This window comes from Phalacrocorax aristotelis, chromosome 2 (assembly GCF_949628215.1).
Source record: "Phalacrocorax aristotelis chromosome 2, bGulAri2.1, whole genome shotgun sequence".
In the NCBI taxonomy this organism is placed as follows: Eukaryota; Metazoa; Chordata; class Aves; order Suliformes; family Phalacrocoracidae; genus Phalacrocorax; species Phalacrocorax aristotelis.
This window is the reverse complement of record NC_134277.1, coordinates 138,612,998-138,636,853: the sequence shown is the minus strand read 5'-3', so window position 1 is coordinate 138,636,853 and position 23,856 is coordinate 138,612,998. Positions and strand designations below refer to the sequence as shown.

Below are 23,856 nucleotides of genomic sequence, written 5' to 3'. Positions count from 1 at the left end.
AAAATATCACAGTGCTTCACAGGACCATACGCAGAGTGAAACAAACGGAGTAAATTACTTCCAGGTTGCCTGAACAGAACAATAGTAGTTAAAGCCTAACAGTCCAGCACATATGTCAAGAAATCAGGGAAGAGTATTTTCTCCTTCACTTTAACATTCAGCTGAATAGCCTTCATATCTGCCAGAATACATACTATGCTAACTACACACTAGTCTTCAGCCTCTCTAGGTTGCCTTCTGCTATGGATAATCCTAAAAGTTGGTATAAACAGTTATCAGACTTACATCAAGAGCAAGGTACAGTAATATACTGAGATATCTCTCTCAAATATGGGCAGATTTTAGTAGACCTACAATGCAAACAGAAAACCTGACCATAGTTACATGTAGGCACTTCCATATTACGTTTAATTCTACAGGCAACGTATTATAACAACATGCAAAATGGAGAAGTATGGGCTTCAGAACAGGCAGGCAGCCTGTGCACTTACCAAGGGTGCCCAGATACCTTATAAAATCCACTCACAAGAATTCGTGCCTGTCACCATCACCTTACTAGCCACAACAGCCATGGCTAACGTAAGCACATCTCTACTGCAGTCACAGCAAAATTAACAAACCAACAAATTCCAAATGAACGTAGAACAACATTAAAATGCTAACCAAGAGTGCTGCTGTTTCTGTTACACCCTCCCCCTTGTTTTTGTGGGGAAATAAAGAAACCGTGATTAAGGAATACCGATAATGGGAAATACATTAATACTGCCCCACAAAATAGTCTCCCAGTCTCCCCATTGTTCTGGTAAGTCAGCAGAAGATGACAATTCAAAGAAGAGGGGAAGAGAAACCTACTCAGTGTTTCAGGCTAAAGTGGCAGAAGGGATCTTTGCACATTTTTCAGCAGTAAGAGATTTGATGTGATCCACCTCTCCTCAGTAACTCTATCTCAAAAAATAGCTCAAAGAGGTATAAGTAGAATTCACTGCATGTTCTCACTCTTTTCTCTGAATATTTGCTTTTTCAAATGTGCTATGCAAGCCTTTTTCCAGTTGTCAATCTCACCAGTGTTAAAACACTAAAACATGTCTGTCCTAATTCCCATCACAGACTGCATTAATCTTACCTATTACCTCCTGAGAGCATCCACCCAAGCATTGTCACTTATTTTTTAAAAATAGCCCTTCAGTCTTCAGCCCTTCAGCAGAGGTGCCTGCTTCTTCTAATTATTTTCCAATACTATTCCAACCTCAGTTAATCTGATTCCAAAATTTACCTACACAAAAATGACAAGTTGAGAACATGAAAATGAGTAACACATAAGTCTCACCACAAAGCCCAAAGCTTGACTTCTCCAGGGTCAATACTGGACATCCATACATTGCATATTAAGTTTAACTCAACGCTGCAAAGGAATCAGTGGGCTATAAGAAAATTACTTAAATTTTGCAGTAAAAGCATGTTTGAAATATTATTTTCATTTTTAGGTGAACAGATGGAGTTCCTAAGAAATGTGGATACTCTTATGAGGGTCAATATCCTTTCTGGTAACAAGACTAATTATGTAACTTAAAATCATTAACAGCTAATTCTTGAGAAAAACACTGCCTTGAAACTAAGTGACTACAAAAACTGCACAGAAAAGGTCATCTAGCTCCCCACTGATTGAAGTTAATGTTCATAATTATTCCCTTATTCATACTGATTTGAGGAACTTTTGAGGGTAGATATTGGAGACAGAGGAAAGACAAGCAAAGGAAAAGCATCTCCAGCACCCTTTACCTACATAACATACACTTGCATGACATCAGCAACACACAGGTCTTCCAGCCTGGAGAGTATTAAGAATCTTTAGCCATTCTGTAAGTCGTCTTCCACATAAATCAGTCATCCTTGCTGTCCTTCTTTGTACCTCCTCCAGTTCTACTATATACCTTTGGAGACAGGGTGGAAAGTGGTAAGATGAAAAAATGCACAAAGCATTCAAGATAGGAATGAAGTGTGGATATAACAAGTCAGATGATGATGCTGTCTGTTTTATTCTTTATTCTATTGCTGCATCTTCTACATCAACCTTTGAAACCATCAGCTTTTAAGCCAGGGGATGTCAATAAACATCTGGAAAAATGTTCTTACTTCCCCTCTGTTAATGGGGAGGGACTGAAACACAAAGTTTTCCATTATGCAGGAAAAGAAGCCCAAAGTGTATGTCTCTGCTAACACAGATTTATTTAATCTAATTTTAATTCCTTATGACTTTTAAAGATTTGAAACTGAAGCAACCAGCGTAATAGACTTACTCAAAATAGACAAGAGCATCAACCAACTCTGAAAGCTGTTAAAAAAAAAATCCAAGAAAGGCTGTAGTGGGCAGTCCAGACTAACTTGCTCATAGGAAGTATTTAAAAATGCAGCTAGTTTATGCACTGAAGTGCAATCTGTATAATCTTTTTTGTTAAAACTCCTATTTCTTAGCAACAGATTTTCTCCTTGTCTGTATAACAACCTATTCCTTATTTTTAATCATACATCAGCCAATCCCAACTGAATCTCGTAAGAATTACTTCTTGTTAGACTACCCTACTCAACTTTTCAGAGTGTGCTCTAACATCTCCTTGTTTAGCTGTATGACAGTGGGTTAAAAGCATGGGTTGAAATTTACTCATATTTCATTCAAGGTTCTGTTAGCCTCTGCTGTAGGCCTGTCTTCCCTCACTTCTTTTTATGATAAAAATAAACAGTATTTTTGCTTTTATTTGCACAGCAGCAGTACTACTCGATAGTTTTCTCCTGAATGAGTTATTTTTTCCTGATCAAAAATGGAATACAAAGAAACACAACAGTCTGTCTGTAAAAGAGCTAAAGCTAGGAGGTCTCCAACAGTACCAGGACCATTTGCTATACAAGACAACATTTAGCAGTTTTCAAATACACTTATGTAATTAACATAAAAAGAGGAGACAAGCTAGTATATATCATATTTTTAACACACTCCAACATTTACTTCTTATTTCACTCCTAATGGGACATTTTCATGAAGCAAATCATAATTATGTTGGGCCCTTATTACCTAAATACTTAATTTACACCTCATTTTGATGAATAGTCCTAATTACTCCTTCCAATACGCATTAGGTCTCCTACGTTAACACAAAAATGCACCTATCACCAAATACTAAACTAGCTTCTGTTATGTCCCTCTGAAGGTTCCACTTCCATTACTCAATAATTTCACCACCTACAGATTCTGCCACTTCACTAGTAGCAGTCTTTTTGTCATGTTACGATCTACATTTTCTTCCCCATAGTTATTCCCTTAACAATGCAGTTTTACTCACCATCCCATGACAACACAGCTTTGTCAGCAACCTCTCACAAGACATTCAGCCAGGGATTGGATTTATTTTATTTTGGAATTACATACAAATATCAGTCTTCCACCAGATTTTCAATACTAATTGAATTTCTTTCCTGTCCTTGTAACTTGCATCCAGAAGTCAAAAATATACTTTTTCCTTTTTCTTTTAAACACAAAATCTTTCCAGCTACTACAGTATGACAGTGATAATTTTTAAAAAAGATAACACTGTAAAAAGGCAGCTAGAAGTGGAAAATAAAAAGTGCCAAGAATGAGGAATACAGGGAACTAAAATTTAAGAAAAAGCAGCTTCCACTCTTCTAACCTGAGGGAAAGAAAAAAAGTGGAGTTTGGCAATTCTGTTGCTCTCCTATTTCGCTTTCCTCTTATATTTTATTTTGCTTTTTGACTGTTATGTTTACACACAGATACTTTAAGGTCTGTACTAGACATGAGTGTGCTAGAAAATGCAAGAAAGCTAATTCCAATATACCAGTTAGAAAAAACAAGGTCAGTTTTTAAGACTAAAGTACCATGATCTGTTCAGCAGTTTTAGTTTATGCCTACAAACAAAACAAAACCTTATTAGCAGAACTAGCAGAGAGCTGTTTCAAAACTGGACGTGTGGTTTTTTTCGGTTCTGATGCCCAAGTATATTGTGCAATTTTACAGATTATGAACTTTATCTTTCCTGTTTACTTTTCCCTATTCTAAAACTACAACTCCTTTGATTTGATTTGTACTGACAAATCACTGGCTACCTTGAAATGCACATACAACCTAAAGTTCTCTCATATTTTTCACCCACCTATATGAGGAACAGATGAAAGGTTTCATTTGTTTCTTTTTTAAAGGACTCTAATCTCCTGCTCCATTTAAAAACTTATAGCATTAACTAGAAATATGCCCAGAGTATCCTCTCTATACTTTTGTCTGTACTCACAGAAGCACAGACAAGAGCTCTCTTCTGCCCACTTCAGGCTGCAAGGTGAAGATACTCCAATGTGTGAAACAATCATTGCGCTGTTTGTTTTTAAAATGTGGCATGCTCTTCTAGTCACTTTTAAAATTGTTTTCTTCCATCTCTACCACGATTTTCAGCAAGGTAACTCTAAAAACCTAACAGATAAAAGTAGATGGAGTAATTCTGTGCTGTTGGAACTACTTGAGAAGGTCAGTTACAAATACATATTTGTATTCTCAGTGCCATTTATACGTAAGACAAATCAAGAGAATGTCCTACTGTGTTTTCAGTAACAGACGTTTATATTTGAAAGAGTTATTCTGAGTGATTTGAGCCAATGAAAGATTCCTTGCATTGGACATTAGAGGCTGAATTTCACTACAAAAGAAAAGGCTATTGGCTGTACTAGTTACATCACCCCAAATTAACATCCTTAACAGTAAACATGTTCAGTCTTCAGGTTTTGACCTGGTTACAATTAGGTATGCTCAGACCCTAGACACTTAAAGCAGAATATAAGCATCTCTAACATATTTCAGCATTAAGAAAAAAGGTGATTCATAAAAAAAGTTTCAAAAGCCCAAGTACGTAATCCACTTTGTTAAGACACATACTTCAGTCTAATTTTTATTAAAGACTTTTAGTCAAAAGGCATTAAAGTAACACAACCAGCTAAGTAAACTTCAGTTTATTCTTCAAAGTCAGTAGAATTTATAAGTTAAATCCAAATTCTCTTTAAATGGGATTTTGAAAGTGCTTTTTTGACAATATTGAATTATCAAACTCTAGATTACAAACTTACACAGCCCTCAACACTGACTAAGGGGAGTGGGAATGAAAAAAAAAAAAAGATCATTTGTTTGCCATATATCTGCTGTTACTGAATGACAGCAGTATACAGTCCTGCAAACCTGCAATGATTAATTGCTTCATACTACATGCCACATGTAGTAGTTACTAAGGTCTACACATAACACTAGCATAAAGGTTTCTCTGACACGCTAAGAAATTAATAAAAAAAAGCAACAACAAAAAACCTTATACAAACAACAAAAAAAAACCCCACAAACCAAAACACTAGCATTCTCCCACTCTCCCAGGTGAATAATTCTGACATACTATAACCATTACAGCAGCTGACAGGTTCCCTGGAACCTCTAGTGTTCCTCTGTAAAGCAACACTACACTTGCAAAAGAGAGCTAAACCTAAGTATGCTTCTGGTTAAACTATTAGGTACTTAAACACAGCATAAACATATCCCAAGAAGCAGTAATCAGAACTTTTCACTTACAGAAAGCAATTAAAAACAAAAACCCTCTCTTAAAAGGTGCTGTAGCAAACTTTAGCAAAAACCATGCACCAGTCATATCTGTTCTGAAAACCTTTGGGATGCCTCTTCTGGACACTCCAACTCCTGCTGATGAGGAAGAAGAGATTTCTCTCTAGCCATATCCTTTTCCTTCAAGAAAACAGAAGCGAGATCTCTGATACTTCTGATGGTCCTTACCTACAGCTATTTTATGTCACTATGGGAGAATGCTCGCAGATTATCCCAAACCTGAACTAACAACTACACAGAAAGCAAGCAGCCTGCTGATGCAGCCAAGAATAAACTTTTAAGGAAGGACCTGGATGTATCCAAAGCCTATTGTCTGCATTTGTACATAGACCAAAACAATATAGAAGGATGTCACTAGACATGGCTTAACTCAGAATTCAAAGGAAGAGTTTGGCAGTTCTGGTTTACAAGTATCATAAGGACAGCAAAAATGACAGTCTGGGGAACCCTGCCCTAATTTACACACTTTCATACAGAAAGGCACGCTGGAGCAGCTTTTCTACTGACTTTGAGTCATATGCAATTGATGCAGAGCTAGAAAGCCATACTTTTTTAATTGAGGTGAATGTCACACTGTGCAGAAGCCGGTAAGTGCAGTAGTAACCAAGCTTAAAAGATATGACATTTTTATCAGCAGCTTCAATCCTTCTCTTCAGTCTTTATAAAGAGAGTCTTTTTAACCAAGTTAAAAATAACTTCCAAGAATCACTTGAGCACAGTTTGCAGGAAGCACTTTTTTTCTTTTTTGGTTTTGTCTATCACTCCATCCATTCTCTCACCAAGCCTTCCCACTTCATTATCTGCATTTCACCCAACTAAATTCCAAGACGAACACGAGGGGTGTTTTGGGGTGTTTTCTGGGGGGTGGGGGGGTGTTGTGGGTTTTTTTAAGCTAGCAATGAATGTCTGCTCCAAGTGCATAAATAGCAGCCATTTCCAATTAATAAATACCACTTAGGTCATGATTTTTTTACTATGGTACCTTAGTTTTCAAATCTAGTGTTTTAATGGCATAGGAATACTGAAGCATGAAGAAACTGCATGCAATACCAACTTCCTGTCATAGATCCTTATCTCTACCTTGTCTTTGCATCCAAAGACCAGGAGAAATCTCTTTCCCCGCACATATTATTTTAAGAGAAAAAACAGGAAAGTGGGTAGAAACTGCAACTTATCAAAATTTCCAATTTCATATGGAAACATCAGAGGAAAATGAAAAGCAATAGAACTAGCAGACATTCCTCCTTCTTCCAAGGGTTCCACAGACTCAGGAAAAGGGACTGGCTCTGAACTCTGTCAGTATTCCCACAATTTAAGAATCACTTGTAGGCAGGTGATTATTTAAATTTTATTGCTAACCCTTCAACAAAATCACACATGCTGATTTACAATGCTTTGTTCACTGATGTTCAGCAATAAACTTCTATTATTTTTCCAACAAAAGTAATCCATATCCTTTTGGTAACAGGGTGTCCCACACCGAAAGATTAAGTCAGTCCGAGGTATGTAAAATTGCCTTCCTGTTTTCAAGTGTAATTATGTATTTAAGGGAATTATTCTACAGTATCATTGGATAAAGACTACCAATAGTAGTAAGTTACTCAAGCTAGACGCATTTATAGGATCAAATCTTTAAAATATAGCTCAAAATACACACCAGAGAGGTGACAAAGGGATTCTAAACCCACAGTTTCACAGGCAACAAGAACTGAAACTATTTCTAGTTGCCCCATTTGAAAGCATCTTTGTCAAGAGCCCAGATAAACCGTGCTTTTACAACTGTAAAACTTTTCTCAAATTGATGAAAAATCCTTCAGATTTTCTTCCAGGCAAAATTTCTTTAATCTTTTTTAGTATTAAAATCAATGAGAAGTAATAGTTCAGTTTATACTGTGCCCAACACGGACTCAGATAAGTTGGCACACAAGACTTTAAAAAAAATAAAAATAAAACCGAACCCCAACAGCCCAAATTAGTGAAGCATTATCAGAGCCCACCAATAATCAGTTTGTTTCTATATCATGGAGGGATTAAACCAGAATATGAATTTTAAGGGGAGACTCTTATTACTGGGAAGGCCATATTATCTTTCACGTGTATAACCATATATAACCCAGCCACCTGCAATCAGTGACAGTATCACCTAGTAGGCCAGTGTTATTAAACTTGCATAACCTGGGGTTTCTTTAATGCACAATAACCCGATGATTTTCAGGTACCATGTGAAAATATGACTGAAATATGAAAAGCTCTTTTTACAGTTTCATCCAAACATTGAAGAGCTCCCATTAAAATGATTAGATAGTGTTAAGTCCTTTTCTCTCTTTGATGTACAGTTTAAACATTTATAGATCTGGAAGCAGAGCTAGATCATCCTAGTTAAACTGGGATGAGAATTGGTATTGTTCCAAAAATAGGACATCTACAAATAAAAACGAGTAAATAAACACTTCCACTGAGTTGTAACATTTTGCCACAACATAAACAAAGATAAGTGACATAAAGAGGTCTTTTAAGGTCTTGAATTCACAGAGTCTGCTCAGCAAAGCAGACATTAAGAGGACCCAGAGAGACTGGCAGACCCGTACAACTCGAGCAGTAGCCGCAGCGACCCCCCACCCTGCCGTGCCCCCTCCCCTTGAGAAGAAGCACACTGCATGTATTGTGAGGGGTGACAGCAGCTCATTGTCGAGGGGAAACCGGCTCCTCGCCCCCTCCCTCCCCAGTTTCACCGCAGGAAGAAGGTGAACTGAAACGTAACAATATCCTCCTCCTCCGCTTTCACCCCGCAGCGAGGCAAGCGAAGGCCGGCCGTGGAACTGCCTCACTGACTCCCGGTCACTAACGCCTCTCGCAATCCACTCGGCGCTGACACAGGTCAGGACTCAGCCCTCAGTCACCCTCACCCGAAAGGCCGTAGACAGGAATAAACAAGGTTATTCGCCCGACACCGGACACCGGCGACACTCCCCCTCTCCTTCCCCCCCGCCCCGCACCTCCGCAAGCTCCCCAAAGCACCGACCCTCCCTCCCCTCGCCAGGTGTGGGCCAAGAGGCCCTTAGCCCTGCCCGGACGTGAGCCAGGGCAGGAGACGGCGGGGAAGACAGCGATCCTCCGGTCGCCGAAGGGGGAGAAGCAACAGCCGCCACCCCCTTCAGTAGGGCCCGGGGAGTGCGACCAGTTGAAGTGTCGGAAAGGAGAGCCCGAGACCTTACTAGAGCTCCCTTCGCCATTTTAGCCCCCACGCCCATTCCCCTCCTCCCCGCCCCTCAGTGACAGGGGCAGCTCGGACCCCTCCAGAGGCCACCCCCCCGCCCCCGCCGCCCCCGCTCCCCCACGGCCGAACGGCGGCGGTGAAGAGCGAGGAAAACGGCAGCCCTTTTTCTCTTCAGGCCGGCCGGGCTCTGCCGGGCCAGACCGCAGAGCGAAACGGCTGCGGCACAGCCTGTTTTGTTTCCTTACCGTGGCTCGCAGCCTTACAGCTGCCGCCGCCTCCTTCTCCTTCCTCCCACCTTTTTCTTCTTCTTCTTTTCCTCCTCCTCGCCGACGCGGCGGCTCCTCACCCCTCCGCGCCGCGCTCCGCCGCCGCTGCCGCGCAGAATGATGCCATCTCACAGCAGCATCGGCGGCTCCTGCACAACAACCCCCCTCCCGCCGCTGCCGCCCCTCCTGCTGCTGCCGCCGCTGCTGCCGCCGCTGCACGCCCCCAGCGGCCCAGCCAGCCTCGTGCGCGCGCCCTGCGGACGGGGAGCAGGAACTTGTGGCGGAGCCGCCGCCGCCGCCGCCGCCGCCCGGGCGGGAGGGCCCAGTCGGAACGGAGCAGCGCGCAGCGGCGTTGGGAGGGAAAAGGAGAGCCTGAACCGAGGCTCTTCAAAGGGGACAGGGCTTATTCCCAGCGCCTGCCCCGGGCTGAACCAACTCGGGCGCTGCGGCGGGGAGAAAAGCCGAGCGGACTGGATCAACCTCTGCGGAGGCAGGGGAGGAGGGGCCAGGCTCCGGCGGCGGGGCGTCAGCCGCGGGGGAGAGTGTGCTGGGGCAGGATAAGGAAGGCTGCTGGGAGTCACTGCTGCCCCCCAAGAAAGCTCCTCCGCGGCGGCGAGACCTGGCACACCCCGGTGGTGTGCGAGCGATAAAGACGGGGAGTGCCCCCTCCAGCCGCCTCCCTCCCTCCCGGGCTCCGCGGAGGGCGGGGAGGTTTTGCCGCCGCCGTGACAGTCGCCCCGTTTGGGGGCCAGCGGGATCCGTCTGGCTGGCCGCCTTCTCCGCCGTCCGACCTCTCCTCCCGCCTCGAATCACTCAGGCTTTCCCGCGCCCCGCAGGACAGGCGGGTGGAGGTGGGGGAGAGGCAGTTCGCCCAAGCCGTGGGGCGGCTGACAGGGACGCCCGGGGCCCGGTGGCAGCCTGGCGGCCCCCCGGCACTGCGGGTACCTGCGGCCCGCGACGCCTCCCTCACTCGCCCCGCCACCGGCAAGAGGCCGCTTCTACTTGCCCAGCGTTAAAAGAAGCACAGGCCTCTTTTAATCTGTACGGTTCCGTACAGATTTACAAACCTAAAAGTACTTTTATGCAGAAAGGCGTGAGGCTGAAGTTGGGACTGACATGGAAGGCTAACGAAGCTTCAGCTTCGTACCGTACATTGCGATGCTGTGGAGGCAGCAGTAGCGTGAGCTTTTGGGCATAAACAAGGCCTTTGAGTGTTTGTCTCAGAAAATTCAGCGCCGCTGTTAATTGACAAGAACAAAAGCTTGCAGTGTGAGACACTGAAGTGACTTCCAGCAAAGTCTGGTATTTTGTTTTTTAAAAAACAACGTGAGGGCCAGCAGTCAGATTTGGGTATGTATCACTTCAGGAGACAACAGGGAAGCTCTTAGAAGTATTACTTTCCAACCTATTCAATCTTCATAGAAAATCTGTAGGAAAACCACACAGTTTGGAAAAGAAAGAAGCATTATGTATGGTTCAACTTTTAAAACTATCTTAGACTAGACTTTTCTAAGAGAAAACACTACTAGTCCTCTCTTAACTGGTAATACTAATACAAGCACCTGAAAACTGATATTTTGAGTATTTGCATGCAGCAGTCGTAACAGAACGTGAACTGTACACTTGCAAAATCCATCATTGGCAGAAAGACTAGCCATTTACAATTAGCAATCTAATTAATCTATCTGATTTGCAGAACTCAAGAAATACTGGTTTTGGTACATCAACTAAAGCTTACATTTACAGAAAACTATGGTCCTGCTTTTGTTCTGAGATTGTCCAAGATTAGGTACTTGCTTACTCCTAGGGACTACTTTTGCAATCCTTTGGTAGCGCTTCCAAAGTCTGCTAGTAAGCTCCATCTCTCTTTCCTGCTTGTTTGTTTGTTTTTCTGATGTAAAGCAATCTAGTTGAAATCTAGAGAAAAAAAAAATACCTGTACCTTTAGGTAGGAACACTTCTTAATGGGGAGAAAATTTTATTATATATCGGAACTTTCCACTGGATGCAGCCTTCTATTCCCAGCAGCAAAGGGTGGGTGAAGGTATAAATGGCAATATTTCTATCTCCGGTCCTTGCATAAACTGTTAATTTCTCTACTCCTAGGCTTTGCTTGTTACTAGTATTAGTAATCTGATACTGATACTTCATGAAAAGTATGAGTATTATTTCTTAAAAGGTTATATGTGTAAAATTGCTAAAGGCTTCTTTCTTGCCTTATGAAGTATGAAAAGTGTGTAGTGACTTGAAACAATACTCTATACACAAGTTATGGGCTTCTCTGGCTTGCCTCCTCCCTGTTTCAAAACAAGCTTTGTCATACATTTGTCCCACCCTGGGGAACAGTGACATTCCAAGTATTATTCCTTCTTAAAAGACATTTGATACACTTATGAATGCAAAATGTCACAAGTTTGTTAATGTCACAGTTTGGTTTTAAATGTCTTATAAAACCTCAAGATATTTGCACTTTTCCAACTACTTTTAGGCAGTAGGTGATAAATAATACAGAAGAGTTAGAAGCCACACATTGAAAACCTGCTGAAAACATTTAAGTTATACTTACGCGTTCCACTTGCTAAGTATCTGAAAAAGTATAGTGTTATACATTTTGCAGATAAACCACCTTTGTGTGTTCTACTGTGCTGTGGCCAGCAAAGATTACAGATTCTATCACACAGTGCTGAAGGCTAGTAGGTTTTAATGCAGGTTTGGTTGCCTCATTGCTTCAGAGCTTCGCTCTTTAGAGGGTTGAAATAGACTTGACCAATGTTAACATAAGCCACTAAACTTACCAAAACATAAATTAGCTGAAGTTGGAACTTTGCAAAAGCGTCTGCATGAAGATTTATTTTAAATAAATATAAGTGTAGATTCTGTACACAATATTCCTGAGGTAGTAATTTATGAGCCTACTGAAAGTTTTTAATGGCATCTCCTTGGGTGTTTTTCTGACTTTTGCTTTCTTCTTTCCTTGCAAAGTAAGGAGAGTTTTGGAGAACTCGGATTCAGAATAGATACCTATAAAATAAACTAAGGAATACACTGGGTTTATCCTTAGGTATCAGTAGATCTGTTCCTGCATGGTTGAACAATGTACATTTGATAAGCATGGGTTTTTAGGATGGGCTTTTGCAAAATCTAGGTATACAGAAGACTAGAGCACCCAGTGGCTGGAGTTGTATCTTTCCTTTTCAGTGAATGTTTTTGCTGTTGTCACTATATGGAGAGGATTGGCAGTGAGCGCTGCTAGCCTTTAATTGAAAGGTCTAGGTGAGTGGCAGTAGTTTTGCTCAAACGATACTTCTGGAGACCTCTTCTAGAGCTTAGTGGGAAGTGATCCAGTAGAACTGTAAATTAATGTCTCTAGTATTACTATACAATACCATCTATGTGCATTTCTGCTTTTTTTTTTTAATTTCTCAAACATCTTATGAAGGCCTTATGTTAAACTATAATCCCCTCGTGCTACAGAATAGTTTAAAAATCTTTATAGAAAAGTAAAAAATAAATGTAATAATTCAACTTCCTTAACAGTAATGTAGTGGTAAAAGATGAGGCTGAAACCAAATCATTCTGCCTTTAATAGACTCCAATACAAGTTCATTTCACCTGAGCATGCAAAACTAGTCTGTGTATATGTGTGGTTTCTGTTGTTTGAAATGAGCAAAGTTTTATAATACAAGTCTTAAATGCAAGCGATTAGGTTGGTTGCTTGTGCCACCCTAATGTTCCAACTGAAAAATCCAAAAAGCAGTGTCTAATGAGATCAGAGGGAAGATTTCTCTGGTAATTTTTGTTATTTTTTACATGGAGATTTATTATTACAAAACTCATACAGAGCAAGAAAACTTTTGGATAAGTTTCTTTGGACTGTCTTCAAAAAAAGCATTTAGGTACCTTAAATGTGGTTTAGGTAGAACTTTAATTCTACCTTCAAGAGCACAAGCCACAAAACCCTGTAGATGTAGTCATCTAGTGGATGCATTTGGTGTCCGTAAGCATGTGCAGTGGGCACCTGACGTCTTCATTGCACCAAAAGAATTCCTGCTTGACTTATGCCTGTTTTGTTTGGGTTCCAGGCACTGGGCATCTGAAATCCATGGAGGGATGGATCAGAGAGGCATGGTTAAGGGTATATCCAGGACACAAAAGGTCTGAAATCAACACAAAGTACAGAAGTTGCAGTAAGGACAGAAGCAGAGGGAAATGTGGTAGCAGGGATCACCAGGCCTACAGTATCATAATGACTAGAGAACTTGGGGCCTAGATGATCTGTGTTCTGTGCCCTGCTAAGGGCAAACCAGTCTCTTCTCTCAAGGCAGACTGTGACCAGCGAGTGCTGTCTGATCCGGGATCAGGATTATCCCTCCTGTGCCAGCTCTGTGCAGCTTTACAAAGGCACACTGAAGTAGTGCGAGGGAGCATTGCTGGACAACTCAGCAATTAGGGAACATAGCGAGAACAGCTGGAAAGTTTTAGTTTCTGGTCCTTCTTCCTAAGAGTGTTCAGACATGTTAACCAATGGCTTTTCAATGCACAATATTGGCTCCTGTTCCAGGACAATAAACACTCCCTGTAACAACTGAATGGCTGCGCTGTCGGCATTCAGTCAGTCTCCTCATATTTCTCTCTGATTCCATGATTATTATGTTCTGAAAGCAGACTGAGTATAGTTTTGTATTTGTTTTATTTATATACATATATATGTTTGTGTCTGTAAAACTATACCTTAAATATATATTGACATTACAAAATATCTTGTATATATATGGTAAGTTAGGGGTAAGGGTTTGTCCTTATGGTGGTATATAGTTTTCTGACATTATACTTGAAGTAGAATCCTACTTTAGTAATTTTTTTACAACGGTTAGGGAACTTGGGTACTGCACCGTCCAAATACTTGCTGTCTCATATTTCCTCTCATCTCTCTGAGAGATACATATGTTGCTTCTCATTTAAGGTATGAGATATGGATTCTACTATTATGTATGCAATATTTGACACAATAAGGTTCTAGTCTGTAATACGAAGTTTTTGCATATGTAGTGGTGTAAATAGTACCAAACAGTAATCACCTTGGGCACACAATTTAACTTGATGCCTAGCAAGAATTTGGTGTCTGATTGCATTAAAATGATTAGGGTTTTTAAGCAGCATTGTGGAGAAATTAAAAAATTACAAATTGCAAAGACTTGACTCCAGATAGTAGAAATCAATAAAATTGCTTGCCTTGGGTTTAGACAGTATTACTTCTTTATCTAGAAATTCAGAATTATAAGGAGAATCTTTTTCCTGGACCAAAAAGTGTAAATTCAAAAGTTGTAACTTTAAAGGATGAGTGAATGTTGGAGAGAGGTAAAAACCATTGATTTTGATCTACACTTCCATAAAATTAATTTTCCTGTGTAAAAACGTCTTAAAAAAATGGCTCTGTGTTTTGAGAATACAGTTATTTCAGTAGCTTGACGTTGTTGTCTTTTCTGATCTGTTATTCATCATTGAGGCACTGCTGAATCAGCAACGAATTTATTAGTTTTTCATGTAAGCCTAGAGGTTTGTGTGCTGAATCCTAAAAATCTATGAAAACAGCTTGTCAAAGTGTTGCTGTTCTGGTGGGCTTTTAGCAGCACAGGATGTATGACTTATTTTTTTGGGGGCGGGGGGGGGGGAGTTAACAAACCAGTAGGTCTCACCTCCTGTGGTAATGAACACAAACATTTGCTTTAAGTCTGGTAATGCAAGGTCTTCTTTAAACTCAGAACACTCAGATTTCATGTGAACATACTGGAATGTATTTGAAAGGCAGACAAAGTGTACAGTTATCTTTTTATCAAGTGCTGTTTTCACACTGACAATAGCGTGACATTTATTAATGTAAATTCACCTTTATTGAAATTGTAGCAGAGAAATGTTGAGCCACTGTTTGAAGTCCTTTGTTTCATACAGCGTTACTATTTTGAAGCATGCCTCCGCTTCTTGCTCGGAAGCAGGGATGAGATAGGGGGAGGTTGAGAGCAGATAGTAAGTAGCCTAGGTGTGGCTTAGATGTCTGAGGAGATAGAGGGAGGTAATGGAGGACGAGTGACTCTGGTCCTGGTGTGTGAGAGTAAGTGGTATGTAACGGAAGACTGGGAGCACAGCAGCCCAGTTTGGTGCTGGGGGAAGAAAGAGAATAGGATTGTCTAGAAGGCGTGAGGTATGGAGAGGGCATTTAAGTAAGGGGAGGGGGAATGGTTTGTTTTGTTCTGTTCATATTTCAGTAGGAAGATTTTGGGGTTTTTTTTCTCCCCAACAAATGGGCAATGAGTTTGGGAAAAGAAAGTCAAAGTATGGCAAATTATTTTAGCCTCACTCCCCATGGAGGAAGCAAGATACATGTTTATGGAGCGTGTGTTCAGTGACCAATTGCCCTTACATTTCGATAATTACTTTTTTTTTTTAATTCAGTGGCCAACTTCAAACGAGTCTTACAAAGACTGATAAATACCTACAAAGTTTTGAGAAAATAGATGGCGGAGTATAGTAGAAAGCATCTGTAAATGTCCCCTGAAAGGGCTACAGACAAAGGAAAAGCCACATCATTAAGTTGCACACTGTTAACCACAGGAGGATGGGGAGTAGAGAAAGAGTAAACAATAAGCCAGTCAGCCCTTATAAATGCCTGCCATAAGAGAAGGCTTCAGTTGGAGTTTGCATTCTTAGGCACCAAAGTCAATCAACCATGAAAAACAAATCTTTAAGGGACCAAGCTTCATTAGTTCCAGTACTCACTGAGTGATGTGATTTAATTGCAGCACCACCTAAAGCAATGCTATGCAGCCCATAGTCTGCAGATAATTGATGGTCAGTAAAATATCAAAAGGGAGCTCAAAAACCAAGTCAAAACCAGAAATTCCTGCACAGCCATATTCTCCCATACATACAAGCAAAATGGAAGAGGAGAATAACAATTAAAATAAATTTTTAATCTTTATTTTTATTTGTCTCTAAAAGAAGGCCATTGTGACTAGTTCAGCACAGTAAGCATGAGGTGGTCTTAAAGTTTGTTTTTCTTCTAGAGGCTAAGTGTTCCTTTAGTTAAAAGGTTGAGAAATGTAGTGGTCTAGAGACTACAATCAGTGAATCAAGGTTCTGGTTGTTGTAAGAGACCACATGCCCTTTTTTCCTCATTGCCCTATTTAGGTAGCATAACTGAAGATGTTTAAGTGGATGCAATTTGTGTTTGTCCCTTGGTGGAGCATGGCCTAAGTGAACCAGAGTCAGCCATCAAGTTACTCTTGTCTTTTCTTGATCGTTCTCTGAGCATTAATCAGAAAACCTAAGAAATCTGAGTCTTCAACTTGGTATTTTCTGAGATTTAACCATTTTTTCTTCTCTTAACATTACAGTGGTTATTATAATGTTCATGGTGATTTAAGAGCTGACAGCTCTCTCTTAATATAGAGCATATGCATATTGCTTTACTGTGCAGAACTCTTGCCATGACTTCTTTTTATTATAAGGAAGAACAAAGATCTTGAAAGTCAGCTTTCTCCTGACCTGCCTCTGACCGTTCTTGGATTCTTACCTGCAGGCCTTTTTTTCTCAAGCCCCAGTACTCCTTTTGTCTCTGAAAATCCTCTATTCTTTTCCTGAACTGGAGATAAAATTAGGCTGTGGTACTGCATGTGTATCATAAAACTGGCTTACAGATCCATGCAAGTTTTAACAAGTTTTAACAACTTGTGAAAGTCTTTTTTTTTTGTCAAGTATTTACAGTATGGTGCTGTTTTGTTTCTTTATGTGTAATTCCAATGTTTAATGTGAGTTAAATGCATTTCAATTTTAAGGCAATACCCATCCTTAGTAGAACATAGTTCCTTCCATGACTTTTTAAACTGTTAATAGGAGCAGACTAGAGAATGTTTGACTTTGCCACTTTTGACTTTCTTATTATTCTCTGTTTTAATGCAGCTATGAGGCATTGTCCCCAGATTGTTATTAAAGTTTCACTAGCGATTAGTGCATGTTGTATATTTTAAAATAAGATATAAAATTTATACTTATGTGTACTTACTTTGCTATTTAAAAGCTTTTAGGCACTAAAGGGAGTAATATTTTTAAATTGTTATTTTTAAAACTTTTTTTTCCTTATGACTTATACAGGAGTTTTTTAACCAATTAAATATTAATACAGGAGAACACTTGCATGTGTACTGTAAAAATCAGTCTACTGTTGCTCTTTAAAAGCATTTAAAATGCACTGCAGTTTTTCTTCCACATTCTGCACATTCAATTTAATGTGTAAAATTTTTAGCACAAATCTGATAGAATGCCAAAAGACACGTTTGAAATAGAGCTGCTCATCTGCTTTTTTTTGTCTTCTGCGTTCATCTAAGTGACAAGGTTTGCTTTAGTGGGCCAGTTTGTGACACAGTCACTAAAATATTGGCAATGTCACAAGTAATTCAGTGAAGTCTAAGTCAGTATGTCCTGCTGCAGTCTCAGCTGTTTGTGATATAGTGAAGAGGAGTGAGCTTCTGCCCTGAGTGAGAGGCCATGGCTTTTAGTTCAGAAAATAAAGGTTTTTCTGTAGCCCTTTGTCTGATGTAAGACATTGAAGAAGACGCTTAGTTCAGAATTTTCAAGTGCATAGGTTCCTATATGCGAAGGTATGTGGAAGATGTATGTTGGAATAAGCTCCAGTAGATTTGTTTTGTTGTATTTTTAAAGACTGAGTCCTATCTTGCACATCTCTGCGTATGAACTGTGGGCGTCTCCTTTGGCTCTCTACCAAGCACTGAGTGAATTACAGAACTGACGTGAGATACTGTGCACAAAAAGTCTGCTTTATGAATATGGCCTCAGGGATGGTTCCTATTTTCAGAAAATAGTACTATCCATCACCTTTCTTACGTTCACTGGGTGGTAGGTAGGAGAAAAATGAAAGCAGGGTTGAGAGGAGAAAGGTGATGGAAGATGGATTGTTCGGAATAACAGAAATCAGCAAGATTAATGTCTGCATACATCATCATCATTACTATTACTATTACTCCTGCTAACAATTCTAGTTATTCCTGAGGGAGAAACAATATATATAGCATATGGCAATGAAACATGCACCAGCACAGTTCTTTTTAAGGTGTGTTATTTTTTCTCTATAGAATTAAAAGACAACTACTGGATTGGTATTCATGAAGGAGTGATTAACTAAAGGGATTAGTATTTACATGGAATTTGTTAAATTTTTGTGTTACCTACAAAAAAAAATAATTTTTTAACCCCAAGGACATGACTCATTTTCAGACCTTTTCCAGAAAATTACTAGGAAAAAAGGTATATTGACTGATGTAACTCTTTTCAGATGGTTGATTACTGTATTTAAGTCTGCACAATGTTCAAAACTGGTTTTCCAGCAATATCCAGTGATGTTTCCTGATACTTACTTCCCATAAAATAACAGTTCATTTGAAAATGCTGAAACATTCTAACTGGTGTTGAATACATATAATAATATTAAAATGTCAGTTAGCAAGACCAAGTTCCCTAATGCTATAGATTTTATTATGAAATGAATTAAAAACTGCATTTAAGAGGAGAGGGTTCACTTGCATTTCTTGAATATAAGTCTTATTTTCTCCCCTCTTTTCCAAGATGTATCACCTTAACTTTGTTATGGAGCATGCTAGTCTTGCTGTATTCAGGAAGTCACAGACCAATTTTGTAGATTTGTCTTGGGATACAAGTTTATTTTCGTATTTATTTTATGAAAGTAAAATGCAAAGAAAATGAGAGCAAAGTTAACAGAAGTGGAATTCAATTAAATGAGGGGTAAAAGATTCATGTAGCAGCAAAGTGAGAACTCATGATTTTATATGCTTTTTTTTTTATGGTAACTCACCTTTCATTTGCGTGATTTGTGATTTTATACACTTGTGAACATTCAAGGTCAGCCTCTATTTGAAAGGGAAATGGTAAGAAAAGCAGAACGAGGTGTAGCCATCTCTGTGTAGAAATATCCCTTTGAAGGCAGAGATAATCCAGAGTTATTCTCAAATAGTTCACTCATAGGAAACAACTGTTTGGACTTTCTGTAAAGCTGTGGCAATCGGTTCTTGTTCAGTTACATTAGTCTCTTGGTCATAATTGAATCAGATTTCTTTCCTAAAATGTTATGAATAAGAGTGACCCATATACTTAGTCTTTGCTGTTTTGAAGGTATTTCTTCTATTTTTTCAGCAGCTGTGCTTGCTGCACTGCCAGTGGCCAAACAGCAAACACAAGACTTGGACAACAGCTGAAATGTTGTAATAGCATCTTCAGTTAATCTGGGTTACATTGTAATGAGCTGAGAAGGCATTTTCTTTTAAAAAGAAAAGCTTGAACATACGGGGTTAGTGTGGAAGTTACAAATTTTTTTATGTTCAAAAGGATTCTAAAGTTTAACTGTAATTTTTAATATACTGAAATACCTGCAAATAAATAGTGGATGACAAGACTGAGCTGTAGCGATGTGGTTTTTTTATTGCGACCAACATAACTGACAAAGCTGGACAGGCTCCAATCAGAAGGCTCAAGTCAAGTGATCTTTGTGAAGGAGTTTAATTTTGTAGTCATTAGTTAGTGGAGTTGACTCTTTGTGCCATGATGATCAGTTATTAAAATTTCTTCTAGTCTTTAGCATTGCCAGTATTTCAATTATGAAAGGGTTGTTTTCTTGTACTTCTGGCCTGGAAGGTCTGTATGAGTTCAATATATTATTTTTCTGCACGTTTTAATGCAAAATCTGCCATCTAAAATCCCAAATATTTACTTTTTTTGTTGTTTTTCTCTTATAATTAAAAAAAACTGCTGAAAAACACTGTTAGGAGATGGTAGAGGAAGTGTGAAGTGGATCAGGGAAAGTCACTGTATGGGGAGTTTTTCCATTGAGTTCAGTCAGTCATATACTGAGGGAAAGAACTGACTTACACCTGGCCAGTAAACTTTCTGGCTGTAATGTCTCTGATGTATGTAATACATTCAATGGTGTGAAATGTTGTCAGTTTTATGAAGAACTCTATAAGGAGTTATCAAGATGTGTAGCGATAGTGTTTTGGTTTTCTTTAATTTTGCTTTTAATACAAAATCAGTTCATTCTGATTTTTTTGCCTTCTGTGTTTTTGCCAGAGGGCCCATTTTCTGACTAATGTAATGTAGTTCGGTCTGGCAGTATAATTCCTGAGCATCTAGCTTCAGAATTCAGCGAGGCTTTCAAAAGCCAGATAGGTTACTTTTGTTTAAATTCATCAAGTCTTATACCTTCATTGTTTTACATACGTTTCTAAGTTCACTTTTGCCCAGTGCTCTCTTTGAGAGAATAAGGGCATGAAATACGATAAATTTAATTTTGCATTGCTTCTGGATGGGAGTAAGACACTTACAGCTTGGAAGCAGCTCATTAATTAATTTCACGTGGCTTGCAGCCTGGAAGAAAGTGGGAACAGGATATTGTATTAATATGGCTAAAAGCAACCCTAACTGTGTTTGTTATTATTGAAAATGGTGACTCCTGTCTTTGAATATCTTACACACGGAGGAGGTAAAGATTTTTTGCTATTGTTTTAAGACAAAGAAAGTGTTTTGGTTTTTGCTTCTTAACTAATTTTCATCTTGACAAAAGGATTTTTCCCGCAGAACAAGTTTTTTTTCAGCTTAGGAATAACTTTGCTGTTGTCTGGTCTTCTGTCTGAAATAGGATCATCCATTCACTTAGGAGTGTTTTCTTATATTAAGAATATAAGACAGTGCCTGACTATGGAGGACAGGAGTGAGCCGTATCCTGCGCCACGAAAGTATAGACAGATACATGACCATTTCACATTGTCAGAACCCCCATTAAGTTGGTGGATCCCATTTGTGAGAGGGAACTGATAGATTATTTTCAGAAATTTTGGTTAGTTATGTTAGGATTCATAAATCACTATGTTACAGATAGAGAAGCCATTGAGCTGAGTGTGAGCATCATTTTTGTTCGACAAGGAGAAACTGCACCCAAACAGATTTGGACAAAATATTATTTGGTCTGCATTACTGCTTACCTTGTAAAAATCATCCTATTGTAGCTAGTATTAAGTTTGTATATGTTAACAGATACCTTCTGAAAAACAGTTCTTTTTTTCCCTCATTCAGGCATGTGATTTGACATAAATACAATACTGTCTTCAAGCAAAATTTCTATGAAGTTGGAGAGTTTGTAACATGTATCAGAGTACCATTAGATTATGTCATTGTATTTTTTTCAGTAACAGGTTTTGGTCTGTATATTTCTGAATTTCTGATTTCATAGAGACAGAATGTTTTTATTTCCATGGAATTAGATGATTGTTCGCATTCTAGATGCTGTGTGATTCTGCCAGAATATGTCAGTTATTTGCTCTTTATGTGGCATCAAATACTGTCTGAGTAATAATCTGACTTTGTTTACCAGCATCCTTGAGTAGGTGATAGAACTCTTTTAGAAGACCTAAATTTCCAGAAGGTTTTATTTATTTTTCGTTCCACTTACATTGTGTACTTCTTAAGTACACAAACTGAAATGTTTTGAGAGCGTTTTTAATAATCATCAATCTCATTAGTGTGCCTGGTGCTATGCCAAAACTAATCTTAATTGGTGCACTTCAGAAGATGTGTAATAATTGGAAGGACTCCAGAGCAAACCAACAGATTTTATCAGACTTCTAGAAAATGTGATCTAGAGGGAAAGGCTGAGTTTCTTTAGGTTGTTTAGCACAACGAAAGAGAAGACAGAGTCTCTTCAGGGTAGTTGTTCTTTGATGATAATTTGACCTACTCTTAGGGGGGTGAACTATGCATTATTGGTAAGATTATTTGGGAAATAAATCTTTTAAAAAGAATCTTCTGATGGAAATGCTGGGCTACGACTTGAGAAATGTGTGCTCTGTTCTTGTCTCTTTTGCCAAAGTGGCCTTGGGAAATCACTCTGTTCTCTGATCTGCCAGCACTAACGTGTTAATATTTTTCCACTGTGTGTTGTTTATAGGACTTAAACCAATTAGGACTTTGGCACTGAAAACAGAACTCTGGCATGCTTGGAGCTCTTGATTCTAAAATTGCTCCAAGCAAACCTTGTTCAGCCTCTGGCTCTTCAAAATGTCTAAATTCACCTGCCATTTGATTTCAAAATTTTCCAGTTTGTTTGCTGGATTTCTGCCTGTCTTTTGCCCAGTGTTGTCTCAGTCTGAACAAGGTAGTGGCAAGTCTTCCTTAAACTCACTTAGGATCAGGATCTGGTGCAACTCCAAGTTATTTCCTGTCATGCAGAGTCACTCTGTACATCTGCAAGAAGTCTAGGGACCTAAATCCGTTGGTTTCAGGGCCCGCTTTCATCTGGTTTCCAGTGTCTCAGACTTGAAAGTTCATGCCGTAAAATTATGCTGGTTAGGACATTTAATTGAGCTTGGCTTGTTCAGTAGCCAGCCAAAACTATTTCAGCTCTTTCACTCTTGGCTATAGATAGAAAAGTGGTTCTGGCAGCAGAGTCCAACCCCAAGATCCCCCTGCTGAGGGATTTAATTGATAAGTTAATGCAGTTGTTGGCATCTATCCCTAGGAGCAGCCTCCTTTTCCAGCATTGGCTAGTCCACTTATGCTCCTGAGAAGTATAGCTGTGCCCTGTATGTAGCATTCGCTGTTGATCAGCAGTACATGTTTCTTTGCTCAATGTGCAGGATCCACTTAGAGTTGCTTAAACTGTACAGACAGCACATGGGGAGAAATAAATCTTCATGTTAGGGCAGTCTGTAAAGTGGCCGTGTACCTGGCAGTCTTTCAGTTTTTAGCTCTCAGATTGTGTACTCTGATGGTGGGTGAAGGGACTCATTATCTTGATTAAGAGCTATAGGCACTGTAATACATTAAATTAAAACATACCTACATACCTACCTACCTCACCTATTTTGTAAGTAAAATCAAAGAGTAGAACATATTTGAAAGCTCCGACATTTTAATTGCTATCACTTCATTAGAATACAAGTGAATATTGTTTGGTAAATATGTTTTATCTGCAGCATTTCAGAGGCTCATTACTCATATGGAACTAGATTATCACGTTTATTCCCTAAGAGCACAAAGGCTAAGTAGAAGAAAAAATGTTGCAGTAGTTTAAACCTGTTAGAAGGCAGAGAGCTGGGTCAACTTTGTCCTCTATCGTTCTTCTCAGAAGGTCCATTCCCCATATTATCAATCTCAACATTTAAACAAAAGCAGCAGTTGGCTAAAACTGAACCTAACCACAATTAAGGTAATGCTGATTATGGTTGTACATGCATGGATCCTGTACCTCCTTGCTTGTTGTCGCTATTTTAGACTCCTGTTCCCACCCTTCCCAATGTGTATAGCCACAGTTACAACTAACTACAGTAAACTCTTCAGCATTATGGGTTTTGCTTAAAAATACTCTGGGATATTAAACCATATCCATATATTTCACACCCAAAAATGAAGGTGCCTCTGTTGTTCTGAGCTGCCATTTATTTACACAATTTAATTGTCTGTTATTTCATAGAATCATAGAGTGTCCTGAGCTGGAAGGGACCCACAAAGATCATTGAGTCCAACTCCTGTCCCTGCACAGGACAGCCCCAAAATTCACACCATGTGTCTGAGGGTATTGTCCAAGTGCTTCTTGAATATCATCAGGCGTGGCGCCGTGACTTCTCACAAAATAGCAG

The 23,856-nt window shown here is 39.5% G+C and overlaps 1 protein-coding gene across 3 annotated transcripts in view; it reads right to left on the bottom strand.

Annotated features, from left to right (window-relative positions):
* The window catches only part of WWP1 (WW domain containing E3 ubiquitin protein ligase 1), a 66,024-nt gene extending 56,609 nt beyond the window's left edge, over nt 1-9,415 (bottom strand). For 2 of the 3 annotated variants that reach the window (XM_075085336.1, XM_075085337.1), the window contains exon 1: nt 9,122-9,348. The gene's annotated coding sequence lies outside the window, so the exon portion shown is untranslated. Of the gene's footprint in view, nt 1-9,121 lie in introns of all 3 variants that reach the window. The other variant, XM_075085338.1, reaches the window with a different exon arrangement.
* Nucleotides 9,416-23,856: the final 14,441 nt, after the last annotated feature.